General features: G+C 36.8%; 1 long non-coding RNA gene across 1 annotated transcript; it reads right to left on the bottom strand.

Annotated features, from left to right (window-relative positions):
* Window positions 1-2316: 2316 nt before the first annotated feature.
* On the bottom strand, window positions 2317-14133 carry LOC124254001. Its single transcript, XR_006892360.1, has 3 exons — window positions 13943-14133; window positions 3520-3525; window positions 2317-2329 (listed from the first exon to the last, which is right to left on the bottom strand). It is a non-coding gene; the product is annotated as an uncharacterized LOC124254001 (long non-coding RNA).
* Between the last annotated feature and the right edge of the window lie 9758 nt (window positions 14134-23891).

The following is a 23891-nucleotide window of genomic DNA, read 5'->3' as shown; positions in this document are numbered from 1 at the left end:
TCTGTTAAAATGGGGAAGAAAGGATATGGGGGAACGGAAGGAACTCTTTCCAATGAACTATGTCTCCAGGTGAAATCATGATGACCACAGACTTGGAAATGAGGTGACTATGACTCACAAGCTACGAATGCCACGTTGCTTTGCCCATAGCTATTGTTGATAGAATGCCTATACATTATGTTCACTTGTAAGCCAGTCTTTTGTAACAAACAACTATTAGGAAAGCATTAACAACTTTCTTTAACTGTCGTCCAATTGTTGTGTAATCCATATAATTGTGCGAGTGGATTTATGGTAGACCCCTTTACTACACCTTCACTCGTAACAACAGTAAAAATCACATATCCTTCCAGAGAATTCAAGTAAACAAAGAGGACACAACAAACTTGGCTACAGAAAACCGTTCCAAATGATATTTGATAGAAACTTCATTTCAGTCACACGGAGGAATCACAATCCAACACCCAGCAACAGAAAGCTTCTGACTGGCTAACCATACGTAGGTCGTGTGATGTAAGACACGCTACCGATTGATGTTAAGTGACAAAATTTGTTGACAGTCAGACACACCTTTCGTTAAATTCTGACGCAGACATCTGTTGTTCGTATGCCACATGCATCAATTGATTAATTACTTTTAAAACAACACACAGGTGTCCACACTGTCTTTTTTGCACATCTGATGAAACAGCTCTAGTGAAGGTTACCGACATACTTAAAGGTAGGTAAATATTGTATTTAATATTATATGTTGTGAAGGTTACCGACATACTTAAAGATAGGTAAATATTGTATTTAATATTATATGTTGTGAAGGTTACCGACATACTTAAAGGTAGGTAAATATTGTATTTAATATTATATGTTGTGAAGGTTACCGACATACTTAAAGGTAGGTAAATATTGTATTTAATATTATATGTTGTGAAGGTTACCGACATACTTAAAGGTAGGTAAATTGTATTGTTGTGATACTAAAGGTAGGTAAATATTGTATTTATATTATATGTTGTGAAGGATACCGACATACTTAAAGGTAGGTAAATATTGTATTTAATATTATATGTTGTGAAGGTTACCGACATACTTAAAGGTAGGTAAATATTGTATAATAATATTATATGTTGTGAAGGTTACCGACATACTTAAAGGTAGGTTAATATTGTATTTAATATTATATGTTGTGAAGGTTACCGACATACTTAAAGGTAGGTAAATATTGTATTTAATATTATATGTAGTGAAGGATACCGACATACTTAAAGGTAGGTAAATATTGTATTTAATATTATATGTTGTGAAGGTTACCGACATACTTAAAGGTAGGTAAATATTGTATTTAATATTATATGTTGTGAAGGTTACCGACATACTTAAAGGTAGGTAAATATTGTATTCAATATTATATGTTGTGAAGGATACCGACATACTTAAAGGTAGGTAAATATTGTATTTAATATTATATGTTGTGAAGGTTACCGACATACTTAAAGGTAGGTAAATATTGTATTTAATATTATATGTAGTGAAGGATACCGACATACTTAAAGGTAGGTAAATATTGTATTTAATATTATATGTTGTGAAGGTTACCGACATACTTAAAGGTAGGTAAATATTGTATTTAATATTATATGTTGTGAAGGATACCGACATACTTAAAGGTAGGTAAATATTGTATTTAATATTATATGTTGTGAAGGTTACCCACATACTTAAAGGTAGGTAAATATTGTATTTAATGTTATATGTTGTGAAGGTTACCGACATACTTAAAGGTAGGTAAATATTGTATTTAATATCATATGTTGCGAAGGTTCCCCACATACTTAAAGGTAGGTAAATATTGTATTTAATGTTATATGTTGTGAAGGTTACCGACATACTTAAAGTGTAGGTAAATATTGTATTCAATATTATATGTTGTGAAGGTTTCAGAACGTTATCACAAAATACCATTTACTCCTCTTCTTAATATTAGGATATTCCGAGTGTCCAGATGAGAGACAAAACCGTCTGGTTTGGAGTTGTGGGGTATAACTGACGCATATAAGGTCTTTTCTTCATAAAACATCTATTAATAATCAAAAATATATATGATGTCTCCCGACTTTAGTCACAGTGTAATAGTCCGTTTATATGGCACTCATATCAAGGCACATTGCCTGCTCACGGCGCTACATATGTTACTATCCTCGGTCATAGGACATTATCGTACTTTCCGATACCTTTTCAACTCCCTGGGGACCATACAGCCATGCTGCCTATTAGACGCAATGAACTAAACACTCACATTGCGAGCACATCCTCACGGGTACCCATTTTACAGCTGGGTGAACTGAGACAATGTGGATCTAAGTATCTTGTCCAAGGATACTACGCAAATGTGCCCACCTCGGGTCCCGAACCTAGGTGCCTCCACCGGGGATCGAACCCAGTTATCAACTTGTGTATGCATAATACGTTATTCTGGTTGTCTGATAAGACATGTTTATTTAAAATAATGATACAAAATATAAGCATACAATATGCCTTCTCAAGCATCTTTTGCTAAATATCACACCATAAGTTTTAAGTACTGAAAATGTACAGGCGACAAAGTGTCTCTCTGACGTACACCTCTACAGCTGTATAAATATGCAAAGTTGTATCCCTACAATGATACACATGCCTTTATATTATTGTACATATCGTGAGCGAGCATAGTGTCCCTATCAAATATTTAGTAGTAAATTCGTGAAATATTGAGTCTGGTACTTTATTCGCTGTTGTACTGTTACTTGTGTTGGAATGCTTCTGTATATCTATAACTACATGTGCCAAACAGGTATAACTATATGCCTTTCAGAGGCAGAAGTGTAAATCTTTATGAAATAATCTGAGTGATTCTACCACAAACAATACTTGTAATGAGGTTATTAACTAAACATCAAGTTCATTTTCAATTTCATGTTCAGATAACAATAACTAAATACAATACAATTACAAATAAGACATTGTCTGTCATGGAATGGCGCATTATTCCAACGCCCTACTTCAGCAGGCATCATAATATTACTAGTTCTGAACGTAGGAATCGGTTAGGAAATTGTAAATGGACATAAAATATATTTTTTTCTGAAACAAAGATTTTACATAATCATATGTCTTACCCACAGACGATAATGCCTTTTTATTAATGCCCCCGTGTTAAATACTAAACTGATCTGTCGAAATATTTTTGACTTCACAAATTAACCACTTCTTATTGATAACATTTTGAATATTTCCCAAGCAGTAGGACAAAACAGTCTCCTAAAACATTAATAACATAAACCAACGTAGGTGGCGGATATTCAGTACAGTTATCAACTTGTGTATGCATAATACGTTATTCTGGTTTTCAAGGTTTAATAACTTAAACCAATGAGAAAAGACATGTTTATTTTAAATAATGTTGCAAATATAAGCATACAATATGCCTTCTCAAGCATCTTTTGCTAAATATGACTTAACATCAGTTATAAGTACCTCTCTGACGCACCCCTCTACAGCTGTATAAATATGCAGAGTTGTATCCATACAATGATACACATGCCTTTATATTATTATGCATAAAGTTATACCTTAAACATTTTCCCCGAAATTACATTATCAATTACCTTTTGCCACAAGCTCACTTGCCAAACATTGTCAGACGCTCTTTGAGACTTGGTTCCTCTGATCTCTCGTAAATCGTGCCATGCTGATTGTGTCAATACAAACATGATTTGAGGCGAGTTTGGGACTCGCTTTCATTGGTAGGGTTATCACGACATGCACGTGCATTTTCATTTTCACTAATGTCATACAGAACCTTTTACTATGTCTGCCTTTTTCGGTGCGTTTGGTCGATATGCTTTTTTCATCAGACAACACACTTACGTTGGTAATAACTGTCAGTCTGGATTGAAAAACATGTTAACAAAACGGTACAATCATAATGCAAATACAACCTTGTAAGAACAAAATTTTGCATTTGGTTTTGAAAAGCGACGTTTCTTTTGTGGTTCAGTATATTTAGGCATGAAAACGCGTTAATTATCAGACACGAATTCAACAAGTTAACAAGTAGACATCTTCCAGAGATATAGAGAGGAAGTGCCCGATTCTAATATAAAGGCAGATATAATATTACACAATTAATAATAAGCTGAGATAATGATAAAGATAAGGTCATGAAATGATTGGAACTATGAATTTCCAAGCGATACACTGCCTTGGACACACCGCCAATGGCTGCAGTAAGCAAACATTCATTTTTGGTGAATAAAACAAGTCGTGCTATTATCACAGCAAAAATAACTGCGTTTCCGGACCCCGGAAACCTAACGGAAACAAAATGGAAACTTAAGTTTCAATTAGGTTTCCGGAACGTTTCTCTACATTTCCTTCAAGTTTCCGGAAAACGGAAACTTACAAATTACCCAGAAACCGGCATGGCTCCAGTGCGTTTCCGTTACCCAGTTTCCAGTGAGGGCTCCAGTGCGTTTCCGTTACCCAGTTTCCAGTAAGGGCTCCAGTGCGTTTCCGTTACCCAGTTTCCAGTAAGGCTCCAGTGCGTTTCCGTTACCCTTTTTCCTGTAGGGGCTCCAGTGCGTTTCCGTTACCCAGATTCCTGTATGGTTCCAGTGCGTTTCCGTTACGCAGATTCCTATGAGGTTCCATTGGGTTTCCTTATCCTCTACTTTCAGATGGTTTCATATACATTGTATTTACTTAGTTCAATTATGATTCCTGTGAATTTCGTTTCTATTAATCACATTTACCATGTTCCATAAGTTTCAGTAAATCAGAATCTGTATGGATTCATTTGGTTTCAATCATTAGTATTCAGGGGGATTACCATATGTCCATATTAAATTATGATTATTCAACTAATTAAAGTGTAGTTGAAATGAGTGTATTATATTTGAATGTATTAGGTCATATATTTTATTCATGATACATTGAAATATAAAATAAACTCATTTCAACTACAGTTACCTCAACACCACATGGACATAGAAATAAATAAATACAAAATCAGGCATGTCAGTCGATTTCTCTTTATTCATCATAAACATATCATATCTATGTTTCAATGTTACAATTAAACATTGACACAAAGCACAGAGAGAGAGAGAGGGTGTGTGTGTGTGTGTGTGTGTGGGTCATCACAGGCCCTATGGATTTGAAATTTTGTATGAGTAGTAGTTTGTTCAAATAACTATTATGGAGGGGTTGACATTTTTTAATTTGAGGGACATTAATTTTTAATCTTAAACAACAAATTTAGATGTTCTTGTCCTAAACAGGGTGACTACAGGAGATAATTGAATGTACATTTAGACATTCCATCCTATTTCTAAGACCTTTAGGTGGTTGGAAAGCATCTTGTTGGATGGTGTCGCAATTGCAAGTTCTTCATTTTTGCCGCTGGAGCTTCAGACACCACTGGCGATGTCAATTCTAGGGTTAGGACTGCAGCCACCTTCTGTGTTCTTTTCTCTGCCCAGCTAGATTCTTCAGTAGGTGTTGGAGTTTCTGGGGGAAAAAATGAAATTCTTGCACTGCGAAAGTTATGTCCAACATTTATTCTTGAGAGCGGCACTTGTTCTAATTAGATAATGGCACATTACGGTGATGGGTAATGAGATGTGATAAGGAAAGTTATTCTATTACAGGTATATAGCGATGTGATAATATGTAGCACATCATGTCAGTGACTCAGGGTGTTTTAAACTGGTGTCAGGAAGTGTATAAACCGGTACAAATCATATTATATAATCCAGTTTCAGGAACTTACAGATCAGATTCTTTTGTTTCTTTTAGCATCTTTCCTGTGTTTTTCTTTCCTGTAATCTGCCGACGTCGATCGTCCGTCTTGCTCCTCCAGATTATCCAAAAGGTTTCTATTAAGAAAAGGAAATGAATTAATTTTCATTCGTCCAATAATAGATTATTACAATCCGACACAAACATTCATAAGTTTGATTATTATCATGTATCAAAACAAGTAATAAGTAATTGTGGTATATCAACTTCATGTATATGCATTACTGCGAGGGTGTGAGAAGTTTTCTATTAACATGACAGACATGATTATGCAGCAAATATGCACTACATAATAGTATGCTATGTCAATTCTACTGCTAGTACTAGATACCTGACAATGAAATAATTAGATGCTAGATTTACCGAATGGTGAACAAGAAACGAATTAATTGTATTTTTGTATTACTGACGTGTCTAATCTTATAAAACCCAACATATATCTTGATTATGATGACGAGCAATAATAAAACTTGGGGTAAGTTTTTTTTACCTTAAATAAGTAACTTTAATGGATTTTCAAGGTACTCCGGGAACTTTTCCATGATTCTTCTCACAATAGCCTAAAACAAAATGAGACACACATTTGGATCATGAACATATGTCGATTGGTAATATTTTCCACCGGAATATCATGTACTACTGGTTTCATCTATATTTTGTTGCCTTGCTGGATACATGTATAACAATTTCTTAAAATATATTTTATTCCATCCATAACCCTCGAAAGGTGAACAAGCCAAGTGTCTTATATAAACGCCGCTCCAGTACACGGTTCCAATGTAGCTGGATACATAATTGAAATAGTCCGACAAGAAAAGAATAATACTGAGACAAAATTACACTCAGAAAAATGACTGAAGAATAAATATTTGGTTATGGTGTTGGTTGTGCCCAGCAACAAAATGAGCTGCCGGAGGAAATAAAAATTATATAAACATCAGACTCAACGTACAGGAACACAAGGGTATTCTTGTCTTATGGTTATATTTTAACGGAATGTTCAGCTGGTATCAACAATAATGTTGTTTTTTAACAGATTTCACACCAAAATGCAATGTCCACATTAATAACCGTGGAGAAATCGAAATGCGAGCGCACCGTTACTGTAGATTCCTACCGAAAACGTTTAATTCGATGCAAACTGACTGCTATGATAAGAAGAAAATAATTAATTTTATCTGAAACCTACCTGCCAATTTCTCTGTCTTGGGTTTCCGTTGAGATCGCTTGAGTTCCCGGATCCTTGTTTCCAAAGCTTCGATTGTCAAGTTTGTTGCCATGTGTCAAGAAAACTATAGCAAGTATACAGACTGCCGTTTCTACTACCTTACTCTCATAGACTTACTTGAAAACAACAACGAAGTTTTTTCCAAGCTCGCGCGTGTACGTTTGAACAAAGATGGCGACATTTCAAACAATGACTTATGGGTAGTCAATTAGGTTGTTTTTTTCATTTCTATTGTTAACACGCCAATAGTCTGCTTACCCTTCACAAGCTTGGAAAAACACTGATAACTGCAATATGTGTTTATGTAAATTGTTTGTTTTTACAATGTCCGTCACATCTCGCGATGTCGGCAGCTGTCAACCATGGCAGAATTTCCTCAACCTAAAGAGTGAAACAATATGAACGGTGGATGTATTTCCCGTAATAAAGTACTCCAGAAATCAGTATAAGCTTTTTTTCAGATTTTCCGACGCGTTGATCGTATATGACCGATCCAATTTGATCCTATTTCTGTGTTTTTTACCTGATATTTAGTCATATCAAGAACAATGTGATGGTTGATCACCTATTATTTTAAAACCCACAGCGTAGTTCCCTAAGATTCTGTAGTAAATTAATATTGCATGCAATAGAACGATTTTACCCGGTTTTTTTGTCATCTAGTGAACTTATAACAGGTATAGTACTACATGTTATGTAATATATGCATGCAGGTGCAGCAAAAGGAATTATCAGCTGAGTTAAAAAAACAAACACAGATGAAAGGATTAACCGATAACACGCTAATTGATTTATTACTTTTATCTTGCACGACGTCTTTGTCAAAAGATAGTCTTTATGTTTGTAGAGTTACTAACGTATACTGAAAAGGTTTAGTACCGTGACGTAGACATTTGTGATGTTTGTAACAACAATAAGGGCGACACACAGGGATTTTCAGGTTGACCGCACTTGGAGAACAATGGACATAATCTGTGATGATAGGCATGCAGGTGACACTAAATTCCCAAGTTGGAAACAAAATAAATTGTACAACGAAGCGATATCCGTAGAAAATACCAGATGTTAGATAATATTTTACATATTCATGACATGGCAACAACAATAAAATCCATTAAAATGACATCTTGGCACAAATTATTTTAATCATCATAATGATAAAACAATTTCATAATACATGTACGTAGTACACATCCAGTCTACACTGCAGTTTCATTAAGTATGAAACTGCTTCTGCGAACGCAAGTACATTTATTCTTCATGTTGACAAATCATCAGTGGTATTGTAAAAATATTTATCTTACATGTTGTATTTATTGCCACAGCGGATATTTATAAATTATACCTTTATATCATTGTTGACACGTTCGTGGTTACGTATGTCAGGATGTTTGGTGAATATGTCATCTACAGTGGAGACAGCTGAGACTCTACAACATACCCAGGACATCCAAGATGTAGCATTTCTCTAAAGCGTACCATCCATACATACAGCCTCGTGAAGTCGGAATGAACTTTTACTTTACACATGTAACTGCTGTTTTGCCATAATAAAAGTGATGAATTTGATAGTATGGCCAGCATATTATGTACCAAATTGATGAGTTGGTGCTTACTCATATCAATCAAAACAAGCTAAGTGAGTTCAATTTCATTGATTTTCATCATGTAAGTGAACAAGGGGTGAGTTCGTGTCACCTATTTCGCTAGGTATTTCAGATAGCTAATCCCTTAAAAAACAACATGCACCGTTTTTAAAGAATTGTGACATTATGTAAAAACTTGTCAGGTGTATTATCTTTGGTGTCCAGAGAAACCCGGTCACGTGACATGGAACAGTTTTTGGGGCAGCTGCCGATGAATGGCATATCGTTCCATTATGTGGATACTGATGGATACTTTTCTCGAACAAGGTAATAGCCCATTAGTTTTGTTATAACGTTAGTTGGTTTTAAGTTTGATATCTGTATTTTGTTTTCATTTCTTGTAGCATTCAACAAAATTATTCCACAAACAACATTGTTCATGTGAGTTATAAGCCCCCCCACCTCTCCTCTTCTGACAATCCAGGGGCGTACCCAACAAGATCTCTTAGTTTTTTCAGGTTGTAAACTGATTCCCTTATATTTTAGGTACTCTATGACATATCTAGAAAGCCATTTAATAAATTTATGAGGTTCCAAAGTTCTTATAAATATGATAATGGATCAATAATGATAATGCTATAATTAAAAGGCAAAACGTTCATTGACTTAATTTTCTTTCAATCCCAACATTTTTCACCACTGGCAGATGACGTTAAACTTAAACATATTTTATATCTATAAGTCTACTGTGTAATTTGTTGAAGCCTGTATTATGTTCTTTATTGGATATTTACGAAACTATTGTCCTTTTTAGTACAGTTATGTGTTATGTGCATAACCACACCCAGTTAGTTGTATTAGTATGTATCACTTTGAGAAAAACAAATGGAAAGCCAATGGGTAACTGAAACCTAATGGAGCCTTATCGGTTCCTCAGTAATTTAAAGGCATCTGTGAGTGTACCTAACAAACCGTTAAGGAGACAAAGTAGAATCTTAAGTTTCCGTAATATGGTTTAACTTTTTCCTGAAATTATTCTTCTTTCATGTGACAGTATCTTTTATTTGAATTCTGGTGTACAAAACACTGAGATCACTAAACTGAAACTTATATACATGGAATACATAGACAGTTTAGCGTAGGTTAATGTCGGTTATATGCGGTATATACTGGTATATATGGAGTAATTTCCTCTACGTTCGTTTCATTGACGTTCCCATCAATGATGGTTTCCAGCTGCTTTATGCAATGGAAACTACCAATGATACTTTACTTTAAATTTCCGTTTCTGGAAACTAACTTTGTTGGTTTCCGGTAGTTTACAGTCGCTGAAACTAACCTTGGAAATTTAAATTTTAATGTGTGCATTATATATAAAAACAAATTACCTGTCTGCGAAAGACAGTAAAATAACTAGTCTATCACAAATGTACACTAAAAACATATAACCATAAACACTTTAACAGTACAGTATAAAATGGGCTATTGCTTTTCCTCCTGCATGGGCCCAAGCTGGATACTGTATATAGAAATTATTTTACAAGTGTAACAGTAAATTAATATAGCCCCAATGGAACAACACAAAGCTAAGTTTGCCATTTCATCTAAGCTGAAACCAACAGACTTGTCAGTATCCGGGTACAGAAACCTAGCTGAAACCTACATTACCCAGTATCCAATAGGTTTCCGCAACAACGGAAACTAAGTCATATTGTTATGAATCTTTCAGCGACCTGAAACTAAATGGAAACTCATAATGACAGTTTCAGTTGTAGAAATCAGACGGAAACCTAGATTTGTTAGTTTCAATTTTGTAAACTACGCGGAAACTCACATTGTCTGTTTCCGGATGCTGAAACCTAGCGGAAACGTACATTACCCAGTATCCATTAGGTTTCCGCAAAAATGGAAACGAAGTTATTTTGCTGTGTATGTGCTAATGATTTATGCATTTTTGATGATCGTGTGGTTGGGCTGCAAAGGAAACTCGATATCTGTGTAAATTTTGTAAGTCTTGCGGGGTTACAAATTAATATGGATAAGACGGAGATTTTAGTATTTCGAAATGGGGGTTACCTTCTTAATTATGAAAAATGGTTTTTCGATGGCGTAAAACAGCAACATATTATAATTATCTTTCCTACTAGGTTGTCCTGGAGTGTTTGAACTAAGACGCTAGTGGCAAAAACCAGTAAAGCCTTGTCAGTTATAAAACAATTACAACAGAATTTTACAAATATTCCTGTTCATGTGTTATTTAAACTTTTTTATTGTAAAATAAAACCAATATTGCTGTACGGGGCAGATGTGTGGGGATTTCAAGAAAGAAGTGTTGTTGATAAATTCAAAATAATGTTTGTAAATTTGTTTCAGGGGTCGGTAAACATATATCAAGTACTGCAGCATTAGCTGAATGTGGAAGATGTAGCCTGAATGTAGATTATCATCTTAAATGTGTTACATTTTGGTGTAAACTATTAAGAATGTCTATATTCTGTTTGCAGTGAAAACGTACCGATGAATTCACTTTAAAACAAAAAGGTATTATAATATCAAATAAAGTGAAATTAATATTGCGAATCGTCACAATTTTACCTTGCCAATTGAACATTTAAATCTCAGAATTGTATTCATCTTAGGATAAAAGTTGTTTAACAAACGATCATGCAATGAAATCGCTATTATTGGTTTGCATTACAAAGGGATAAGAGCACAAATGCACGTGCGGTTCGTGATGAGCGTTAATTTAGACCATCTCTACTTGTTTTTATTTGATGTGCATACCCCCTTGTAATACAAACCAATAATAGCGATTTGAAACTATGATCGTTTGTTAAACAACTTTTATCCTAAGTTGAATAAAATTCTGAGATTTTAATGTTCATTTGGCAAGGTAAAATTATGAGGATTTGCAATCATAATTCCACTTTATTCGATTTACTTTTTTAGAAAAATTGAAATTCATCGGAACGTTTTCACTGCAAACAGACTATAATGATCGTTGTCCTAGACAAAGGTATGATAGCATACTCAGATTAGATTCTGTTGGTAGGATTACTTGGGCTTCAAAAATACGTAAGCTTTTGTATGAGTATGTATTTGGTTATGTGTTGCTTTCCCAAGACATTGAAAATGTGTCATTATTTTTATCCTTATTTAAGCAGAGGTTAATTGATTGTTTTAAACAAACTATTAGTGGTAACATCATGGATTCATCCAGTCTTGTACATTTTAAAAGTATTGTATCATCATTGCCTCTTGATAATCACATTTTAAGAAATATTGTAAGATGCCTAAGAAGATATTTATGTTTGTTAAGATGTGTACTAGAAATGAAGATGAAGTCCATTTACTGTTTGAATGTGATTAATATGTAAGTTTGCTGTACACAGGCCGATGGCCTACAAGCTGAAAATAAAACTTTCCAAACACCAGGCGTCAGTAGACCCACAACAGTTACTCACTAATCATGGCCGTTCCACATTGAAAAGCTCAGGCGCTCCGCTCGCCTGGTATGGGGGTGTCAGACGGTCGCGACCCCTAACTAACCACATTACATTCATGTACTGACACAAATACATTCAAATATAAACGCAACACCAGGTTCTACGCTCACATAGGTTTACTTTGCTTCAGTTCATCTCTCTTAGTACAATTTCAACACAAGACAGGATTGGCTCATCGCTTAGAAGGAACTGCGTGACATGGATTGGCTTCCGTCAATTGAAAGGCGACCACTGCTCTACTCGTGTTATGCATTTTTACCTTATAGCATCCTCCGCCTGTGGACAAGAGCTGCCCACAGCTGGGATAAGTTAACCACGGGATCAGGTCAGATGTCTTACAAGTGACAACATGAGATACGCAAGGGAAGCGAAATAGGAGCGCTAATTTCTGATAGGATATGGTAACCAGTTTCCAACTTTAAAAATATTCGGGACAACCTTGGATACGGTATATCAAAATAGACTATCATGCCAAAGAATAAGAGAATGATCCTATTTTACTTCGGGTAACCACAAAGCATCTACATCACACATATATTACGAGATGATAACACAACATTAAATAAAAGTCAATATTGAGTGTCAAAAATGTCACTGAAATGGGGAGGAGCTTAACTGTTCTCCCGTTCGAATTGGTGCGCGGCCATTAATATTCAACACTTGAAAAGAGTGTTAAACCACGACCAACATAGTTAGTGGAACAATATGAATTGGACACGATATTAATACTGTTTGAAATATCAACCTGTGTACAATTTAAGTTGACAAAAACAGCATTGTTGACTGATTTCTACATGCAGAATTACAACTTAGTTGAATGACAATTCTCCGGTATGTAACATAACGAGTAACGAGTACGAATGGAATGGCGTGTAAACCACGGACTGCATCTGTAGTCGAATAACAGTGTATGGACATCTAACTTACAACATTCAGTAAATGCTTTACAGTTTAGAACACAAAAGCGAACAACATATACATGTGTGATGGGCTGAGAGTATACACTGAAACACGGATGCAATCTATCCAAGCAAGTAATACTGAAGAGAGGCAACAGTAGCATAATGGAATACAACAACTATCAACTATCCATAATGTATGAGACATCAATTCCGAACACAATATTGTCGTAGGAATGAGTAGTAATATATGAGTAAACATTCTCTTTTGTCACTCAGAAGTTATGATGCTATTTAATGTTAAGATATTTGAAAAAATATTACTATAACTTTAGAACATGGAGTATTTAACGGATAGTTTCACTATGAAATTCAGACCATTATGTAGTCTCAAATGATCAATGTGTCCAAGTGACAAGTGTTTATAACGCTGGTCGTTAATACATTGCATCACAGCATCAAATGTGACGCGCAGCAATAAACAACACAGACAAAAAGAAATTGTCCACACGTGCCAGCTGGCAAAGACTGAGAATAGGGTAGAGTTAACATAATGGTAGACTAACAACTAGTCTCTGAAATGAACATATTTTACTGAAAAAAGTTCATAGTAAAAAAATAAAATATAATGAAAAGGAGCCCTGAGACTTTCTTCATTTTCAGAAGCTGAGGAAATCTAGACTTGCCACATTTTCTAGACTTGTGTGGGCTTTCTTGGATATATTTGCTTCAGGGTCTGTACGAGAGACTAACATAATGGGTGCTGCCTGCGATATGGATTATGTATCGGGAAAGCTGCTCCACAATGTCGGAGAACCATAAATCACCTGTCATAGTTGGAAGAAATTCTATTAATCAACTGATATAAATCTTTCCAGAAGGATATACAATTGACAGACACTGAACTAGAAGGTTAATTAGGGTAACACATATAGGCATAATGGAACAGTCCGCTGTCTTGTGAGTTGAGCAGGGTGAGCCTGAAACAGGATCGTTACTGAGAAGTTTGATTGTGGGTAAATAGAACTTTGTTGTGATTAAATGATAAATGATTTCTCTTCTCAAAATTGATTTACTATCAATTACTGTCGAATATAAAACAGGTTTGTCACTGAGAGGTTTGATTGTGTTTATTGATAGAAAAGACCCTTCCCGATAATAGCATACGTACAACAGACGTTAACTGAGAAAACGTTTTGTTAGAGAGATATATATAGATATGTACATAATTGAAAACATTCTGATCTGCAGTAAATAAGACACCTGCATTGCCATGTAAGATACGATTAATACGAATCAGTGTTCTAATTTTAACAATACTTTCTAAAGATTGTAACAGTTATTGGACATTCAAGGAAGTAATGAAAAACATTCTCACAGCCATGGCCACAGTCACATGATGCGTCATATTTTAAATATTTATTCTAAATAAATCGTGCACTCGTCATATGTCTTAATATTGTGTGCAAAACATATAACTTCTTTATTTGATATGAATAATATTTAGGTTCACATTTGTCTTTATTTGATTTACATGATACAACAGTGTCGCAATTTGTAATAGCTAAGCTAATGCCGACTCCCCTTAGACTAGAAGGTTAAACCGAAATGTTTATGACAATACACTTTTTATATATAGCAGTAATAAAAATTCAAATTCTTTTCGTCCATCTTTCAAAATATATAATATAGCTTCAGTTTGTACCTGTGTTTTTACTTGGACTATTCCATTATAATGTGTAGGTAACAGGTAGTAGATAATCTGTTCACTGAACCGTAAATGTTGTTGTTTTAAGGTGTCTGCGAACTGGCTGTCTGCTTAATGGGAGGACACCATACAGATATATGTTGGGTGTGAATGTGAAAATAGTAAGAAAGGAATTCCTGTTGAACATGAAAATTGGTCAGAGGATTTCTAGCAGATAACGTCAGATAGAATTGTGAGACCATGATTGGTGGAACGGAATACATCCAACCACCATCAATTACAAATTATCATACTCTTTTTCATACGCTGGGAAACATGGCGTAAATCAACTTGAAATCCTTTGTCCTTTACGGGCGTTATTAAACACTTCAATATCAACAAGTAATAAATGTGATATTTTAAATGCATTCTTTTCTAGGATAGGTTGTACAAGTTTCAAAAGGTTTTAATGTGCACGAATTGAAACATTCCGATAAGAATAGAAGATTATAGGTTACATAATTTTGAAGTTGTCGTTTTCTGACAGTTATGAATTCTAGTGTCTATATATGTTGAATTCATACAGTTTGAACACACAGTGGCAAGGAATTTTAAATATACAAATCCGACAAGCTGGACGCTTCTCAGTGCGACCATTGCAAGTTGATATAGTATTTTTTATGCCACTGATAAACATGGCCTGGTTCGATTTCGAGAGCCTTCGAACGCAGCCCATTTAATCTGAATTTAACATCACACTAAGATTTAATACCGCTTTTGGTTTTGGGCTATGAAAATTTGGACAGAGTTTTTCGTGTTCACCAAAACATGTTTGCAAATTCCAGGTAAAATATTCAATATATTGATCTTTCGCTTCCGAAACTGCCAAATAATCAGGTACATTCATTACTTGAGTGAATTGGTAAATAATATAATAGCCTGGATCCTTATGAGCAACGTGAAACAACGGATATTCTGCATTGATACTTCTTAAATAACATTTAAAGCTTTAAACTGGTAGCAAAGAAAGACTCAAGTGTTGATTAACTAATTGTTAAATTCCAAAATACATTTAATTAATTTCTTGTCGAATAGTCGTTAAATATAAAAAATTAAAATACTTTTCACTGCATCTATTATCTGTCCAGCGATCTTATAGATATCCAAGTGAAATCTTGTATCTGGCCAGCGATCTTATACATATCCCAATGATTTCTTGTATCTGTCCAGCGATCTTATACATATCCCAGTGATTTCTTGTATCTGGCCAGCGATCTTACAGATATCCCAGTGATTTCTGGTATCTGGTCAGGCGCTCTTATAGATATCCCAGTGATTTCTTGCATCTGTCAGGCGATCTTATATATATCGCGGTGACTTCTTGTATGTGTCAGGCGATCTTGTAGATATCCCGATGATTTCTTGTATCTGGTCAGCGATATTCTAGACATCCCAGTGATATCTTGTATCTGTCCAGGGATCTTATAGATATCCCAGTGATTTCTTGTATCTGGCCAGCGATCTTATAGATATCAGAGTGATTTCTTGTATCTGGCCAGCGATCTTACAGATATCCCAGTGATTTCTGGTATCTGGTCAGGCGCTCTTATAGATATCCCAGTGATTTCTTGCATCTGTCAGGCGATCTTATATATATCGCGGTGACTTCTTGTATGTGTCAGGCGATCTTGTAGATATCCCGATGATTTCTTGTATCTGGTCCAGTGATCTTCTAGGATATCCCCGTGATATTCTGGTATCTGTCCAGGCGATCTTATAGATATCCCAGTGATTTCTTGTATCTGGCCAGCGATCTTATAGATATCACAGTGATTTCTTGTATCTGGCCAGCGATCTTACAGATATCCCAGTGATTTCTGGTATCTGGTCAGGCGCTCTTATAGATATCCCAGTGATTTCTTGCATCTGTCAGGCGATCTTATATATATCGCGGTGACTTCTTGTATGTGTCAGGCGATCTTGTAGATATCCCGATGATTTCTTGTATCTGGCCAGCGATCTTACAGATATCCCAGTGATTTCTTGTATCTGGTCAGCGATATTCTAGACATCCCAGTGATATCTTGTATCTGTCCAGGGATCTTATAGATATCCCAGTGATTTCTTGTATCTGGCCAGCGATCTTATAGATATCCTGGTGATTTCTTGCATCTGTCAGGGATCTTATAGATATCCCTGTATCTTTGTGATTTCTTGTATCTAGTCCGGCGATCTTATAGATATCCGCATGATTTCCTATGTCAGCTAAGTTCCAGCGATTCTTACAGATATCCCGGTGATTTCTTGTATGTGTCAGGGATCTTATAGATATCCGGTGATATCTTGTATCTGTCCAGGGATCTTATAGATATCCCAGTGATTTCTTGTATCTGGCCAGCGATCTTATAGATATCACAGTGATTTCTTGCATATGTCCAGGGATCTTATAGATATCCCGACGATTTCATGTATCTGGCCAGCGATCTTATACATATCCCAGTGATTTCATCTATGTGGCCAGCGATCTTATAGATATCCCAGCCATTTCATCTATGTGGCCAGCGATCTTATAGATATCACAGTGATTTCTTGTATCTGGCCAGCGATCTTACAGATATCGCAGTGATTTCTTGTATCTTGCCAGCGATCTTACAGATATCCCAGTTATTTCTGGTATGTGTCCAGGGATCTTATAGATATCCAAGTGATTTATGGTATCTTTCAGGCGATCTTATAGATATCCCGGTTATTTCCAGTATCTGTCCACGGTTCTTATATATATCCCAGTGATGTATTGTATCTGTCAGGCGATCTTACAGATATCCAAGTGATTTCTTGTATCTGTCTGGCTGTCTGAAAAAAATCCCGATGATTTCTTGTGTCTGTCAAGCCATCTTATAGATATCCCGGTGATATCTTGTATCTGGTCAGCGATCTGATAGATATCCCGATGATTTCTTGTAACTGTCAGGCGACCTGATAGATATTCCGGTGATTTCTTGTATCTGGTCAGCGATCTTATAGAAATCACGGTGATTTTTTTATCTGTCAGGCGATCTTTAAGATATCCCAGTGATTTCTGGTATCTGTCAGGCGCTCTTATAGATATCCCAGCGATTTCTTGTATCTGTCAGGCGATCTTATATATATCGCGGTGACCTCTTGTATGTGTCAGGCGATCTTGTAGATATCCCTATGATTTCTTGTATCTGTCAGGAGCTCTTATAGATATCCCAGTGATTTTTTGTATGTGTCAGGCGATCTTATAGACATCCCTGTGATTTCTAGTATCTCTCCAGGGATCTTATAGATTTCCCGGTGATTGCTTGCATCTGGTCAGGAATCTTTTAGATATCCCGATGATTTCATGTATCTGGCCCGCGATCACATAGATATCCCAGTAATTTCATGTATGTGGCCAGCGATCATGTATATCCCAGTGATATCTTGCATCTGTCAGGCGATCTTATAGATATCCCGGTGACTTCTGGTTTCTGGTCAGCGATCTTATAGATATCCCGGTTATGTCTTGCATCTGTCATACGATCTTAATGATATCCCAACGATTTCTCGTATCTGTAAGGCGATCTTATAGATTTCCCGATGATTTCTTGCATCTGTCAAGCGATCTTATAGATATCCCGGTGATTTCTGGTATCTGTCAGGCGATCTTATAGATATCCCGATCGTTTCTTCTATCTGTCAGGCGATCTTATATATATCGGTCATTTCTGGTCTCTGGTCAGCGATCTTATATACATCCCGGTGATTTCTTGTATCTGTCAGGCGATTTTATAGATAACCCGATGATTTTTTGCATCTGTCAGGCGATCTTATAGATATCCCGGTGATTTCTGGTATCTGTCAGGCGATCTTATAGATTTCCCGATGATTTCTTGCATCTGTCAAGCGATCTTATAGATATCCCGGTGATTTCTTGTATCTGTCAGGCGATCTTATAGATATCCCGATGGTTTCTTCTATCTGTCAGGCAATCTTATAGATATCCCTGTCATTTCTGGTATGTGTCCAGGGATCTTATAGATATCCAAGTGATTTCTTGTATCTGTCTGGCTATCTTATAGATAACCCGATGATTTCGTGTGTCTGTCAAGCCATCTTATAGATATCCCGGTGATTTCTTGTATCTGTCAGGCGATCTTATAGATTTCCCGATGATTTCTTTCATCTGTCAAGCAATCTTATAGATATCCCGGTGATTTCTTGTATCTGTCAGGCGATCTTATAGATATCCCGATGGTTTCTTCTATCTGTCACGCAATCTTATAGATATCCCTGTCATTTCTGGTATGTGTCCAGGGATCTTATAGATATCCAAGTGATTTATGGTATCTTTCAGGCGATCTTATAGATATCCCGGTTATTTCTAGTATCTGTCCACGGTTCTTATATATATCCCAGTGATGTATTGTATCTGTCAGGCGATCTTACAGATATCCAAGTGATTTCTTGTATCTGTCTGGCTGTCTTATAGATAACCCGATGATTTCTTGTGTCTGTCAAGCCATCTTATAGATATCCCGGTGATATCTTGTATCTGGTCAGCGATCTGATAGATATCCCGATGATTTCTTGTAACTGTCAGGCGACCTGATAGATATCCCGGTGATTTCTTGTATCTGGTCAGCGATCTTATAGAAATCACGGTGATTTTTTTATCTGTCAGGCGATCTTTAAGATATCCCAGTGATTTCTGGTATCTGTCAGGCGCTCTTATAGATATCCCAGCGATTTCTTGCATCTGTCAGGCGATCTTATATATATCGCGGTGACTTCTTGTATGTGTCAGGCGATCTTGTAGATATCCCGATGATTTCTTATATCTGTCAGGAGCTCTTACAGATATCCCAGTGATTTTTTGTATCTGGTCAGCGATCTTATAGATATCCCGATGATTTCTTGTATCTGTCAGGCGATCTTATAGACATCCCAGTGATTTCTAGTATCTCTCCAGGGATCTTATAGATTTCCCGGTGATTGCTTGCATCTGGTCAGGAATCTTTTAGATATCCCGATGATTTCATGTATCTGGCCTGCGATCACATAGATATCCCAGTAATTTCATGTATGTGGCCAGCGATCATGTATATCCCAGTGATATCTTGCATCTGTCAGGCGATCTTATAGATATCCCGGTGATTTCTGGTTTCTGGTCAGCGATCTTATAGATATCGGTGTATGTCTTGCATCTGTCATACGATCTTATGATATCCCAACGATTTCTCGTATCTGTCCAGGCGATCTTATAGATATCCCGATGATTTCTTGCATCTGTCAAGCGATCTTATAGATATCCCGGTGATTTCTTGGTATCTGTCAGGCGATCTTATAGATATCCCAGATCGTTTCTTCTATCTGTCAGGCGATCTTATATATATCGCGGTGATTTCTGGTCTCTGGTCAGCGATCTTATATACATCCCGGTGATTTCTTGTATCTGTCAGGCGATCTTATAGATAACCCGGTGATTTTTTGTATCTGTCAGGCGATCTTATAGATATCCCGGTGATTTCTGGTATCTGTCAGGCGATCTTATAGATATCCCGATGATTTCTTGCATCTGTCAAGCGATCTTATAGATATCCCGATGATTTCTTGTATCTGTCAGGCGATCTTATAGATATCCCGGTGGTTTCTTGTATCTGTCAGGCAATCTTATAGATATCCCTGTCATTTCTGGTATGTGTCCAGGGATCTTATAGATATCCCGGTGATTTCTGGTATCTGTCCAGCGATCTTATAGATATCCCGGTGATTTCTTGTATCTGTCCAGGGATCTTATAGATATCCCAGTGATTTCTTGTATCTGTCAGGCGATCTTACAGATATCCCAGTGATTTCTTGTATCTGTCCAGGGATCTTATAGATATCCCGGTGATTTCTTGTATCTGTCCAGCGATCTTATAGATATCCCGGTGATTTCTTGTATCTGTCCAGCGATCTTATAGATATCCCGGTGATTTCTTGTATCTGTCAGGCGATCTTATAGATATCCCGGTGATTTCTTGTATCTGGTCAGCGATTTATATAGATATCCCGGTGATTTCTTGTATGTGTCCAGGGATCTTATAGATATCCCGGTGATTTCTTGTATGTGTCCAGGGATCTTATAGATATCCCAGTGATTTCTTGTATGTGTCCAGGGATCTTATAGATATCCCGGTGATTTCTTGTATGTGTCCAGGGATCTTATAGATATCCCGGTGATTTCTTGTATCTGTCCAGGGATCTTATAGATATCCCGGTGATTTCTTGTATGTGTCCAGGGATCTTATAGATATCCCGATGATTTCTTGTATGTGTCAGGCGATCTTATAGATATCCCTGTGATTTCTTGTATCTGTCCAGGGATCTTATAGATATCCGGTGATTTCTTGTATCTGTGTCAGGGATCTTATAGATATCCCGATGATTTCTTATGTATCTGTCCCGCGATCTTATAGATATCCCGGTGATTTCTTGTATGTGTCCAGCGATCTTATAGATATCCCAGTGATTTCTTGTATCTGATTTCTTGTACTGGCGATCTTATAGATATCCCGGTGATTTCTGGTATCTGTCAGGCGATCTTATAGATATCCCAGTTGATTTCTGGTATCTGTCCAGGGATCTTATAGATATCCCGGTGATTTCTTGTATGTGTCAGGCGATCTTATAGATATCCCAGTGATTTCTTGTATCTGTCAGGCGATCTTATAGATATCCCAGTGATTTCTTGAATCTGTCAGGCGATCTTATAGATATCCCGGTGATTTCTTGTATCTGTCCAGGGATCTTATAGATATCCCGGTGATTTCTTGTATCTGTCCAGCGATCTTATAGATATCCCGGTGATTTCTTTTATCTGTCCGGCGATCTTATAGATATCCCAGTGATTTCTTCTATCTGTCAGGCGATCTTATTGATATGCCGATGATTTCTTTTATCTGGCCAAGGATCATATAGATATCCCGGTGATTTCTTGCATCTGTAAGGCGATCTTATTGATAGCCCGGTGATATTTTGTATCTGGTCAGCGATCATATAGATATCCTGGTGATTTCTTGTATCTGTCATGCGATCTCATAGATATCCCGATGATTTCTGGTCTCTGGTCAGCGATCTTATATACATCCCGGTGATTTCTTGTATCTGTCAGGCGATTTTATAGATAACCCGGTGATTTTTTGCATCTGTCAGGCGATCTTATAGATATCCCGGTGATTTCTGGTATCTGTCAGGCGATCTTATAGATAACCCGGTGATTTTGGGCATCTGTCAGGCGATCTTAAAGATATCCCGGTGATTTCTTGTATCTGTCAGGCGATCTTATAGATATCCCGATGGTTTCTTCTATCTGTCAGGCAATCTTATAGATATCCCTGTCATTTCTGGTCTCTGGTCAGCGATCTTATAGATATCCCGGTCATTTCTTGCATCTTTCCGGCGATCTTATAGATAACCCGGTGATTTCTTGCATCTTTCCGGCGATCTTATAGATCTCCCGGTGATTTTTTGTATCTGTCAGGCGATCTTGTAGATATACCGATGATTTCTGGTATCTGCTCATCGATCTTATTGATATCCCGGTGATTTCTGGTATCTGGTCAGCGATTTTGTAGATATCCCTGTGATTTCTTGTATCTGTCAGGCGATCTTATAGATACCCCCATGATTTCTGGTATCTGTCAAGCGATCTTATAGATACCCCGGTGATTTCTTGTATCTGTCAGGCGATCTTAAAGATATCCCGGTGATTTCTTGTATCTGTCAGGCGATCTTAAAGATATCCCGGTGATTTCGTGCATCTGTCAGGCGAGCGTATAGATATCCCGATGGTTTCTTGCATCTGTCAGGCGATCTTATAGATCTCCCGGTGATTTCGTGCATCTGTCAGGCGAGCGTATAGATATCCCGATGGTTTCTTGCATCTGTCAGGCGATCTTATAGATATCCCGGTGATTTCTTGCATCTGTCAGGCGAGCGTATAGATATCCCGGTGATTTCTTGCATCTGTCAGGCGAGCGTATAGTAATCCCGGTGATTTCTTGCATCTGTCAACTCAAGACGTTGATTACACAACAGTCTCGTTTTCCGGGGTGATTGGGTTCCGGCCTATTGCGCAACTTAGTACAATAACCAGTCCAGAACTTTGAGACCAACCCATTCAACTGGATGTACAGACATCAATCAGTATCATTTGATACATCTAATCATTTGTACGAGAAGTATTAGTTACATACAACGATAATTGTTTGACATACTGCGCCAGCCGTTGTACATGTTTGACTGTATCAGTGCCAAAATGTGAACGACTAATTGATCCAATAAATGGAAGAATTGCTCGTTTTGTACGAGAATCCTGATGGAAAACATTAAAACGCTGACCGTAATATTTCAGCGCCTATACTGACATTCGTCCAGTACACGAGCAATTCTTGTTTCGTTTCCTCTATATATCCATCTATAGCATCCACTGAATAACAATGGAGTTGGTGTTACAGAATTGATGGTAGTCTGGCCTATCACCCATTTAAGATAAATCTGGTAATTTTTACTGGAATGCATGAATCCACTTTTTTTGTGAAATATCGATACATGTCGTATGGATATATATAGTCCCCCATAGAAGTCGTAATTCTGTGTGGACATAATTAACCTGATGCTGGATGCTGACAAGGCCATCAGCGTGAACAAGACCCATACTGGTCGAAGGAGACTCGTAGATTCTAAAATTGGAACTTGAAATTAAATCGTATATATATATATATATATATATGATAACATAATCCGTTTAACTGTAATCACTTCTCCCTGAAGATAAAAGTGAAACATGTTGGAACTTATTTCAGAAACTTCTTCTTATCACACTGCATTCTCGGTATTCTCAACACTTTCTTTATATATATATATATATATATATATATGCTTTGTAAAACATAGTAACTGTCACACTGCATTCATATGGCGTCTTTGGGGCGGTGGGGTAGCCTAGTGGTTAAAGCGTTGGCTCGTCACGCCAAAGACCCGGTTCGAATCCCCACATGGGTACAATGTGTGAAGTCCATTTCTGGTGTCCCCCGCCTTGATGTTGCTGGAAAGCGGCGTAAAACCAAACTCAGTCAGTCATATGGCGTCTTTTCCTGTAAG

This window comes from Haliotis rubra, unplaced genomic scaffold, assembly GCF_003918875.1.
Source record: "Haliotis rubra isolate DU_JTF1 unplaced genomic scaffold, ASM391887v1 Scf56, whole genome shotgun sequence".
NCBI classification, from domain to species: domain Eukaryota; kingdom Metazoa; phylum Mollusca; class Gastropoda; order Lepetellida; family Haliotidae; genus Haliotis; species Haliotis rubra.
This window is presented reverse-complemented; position numbering and strand designations above follow the sequence as displayed.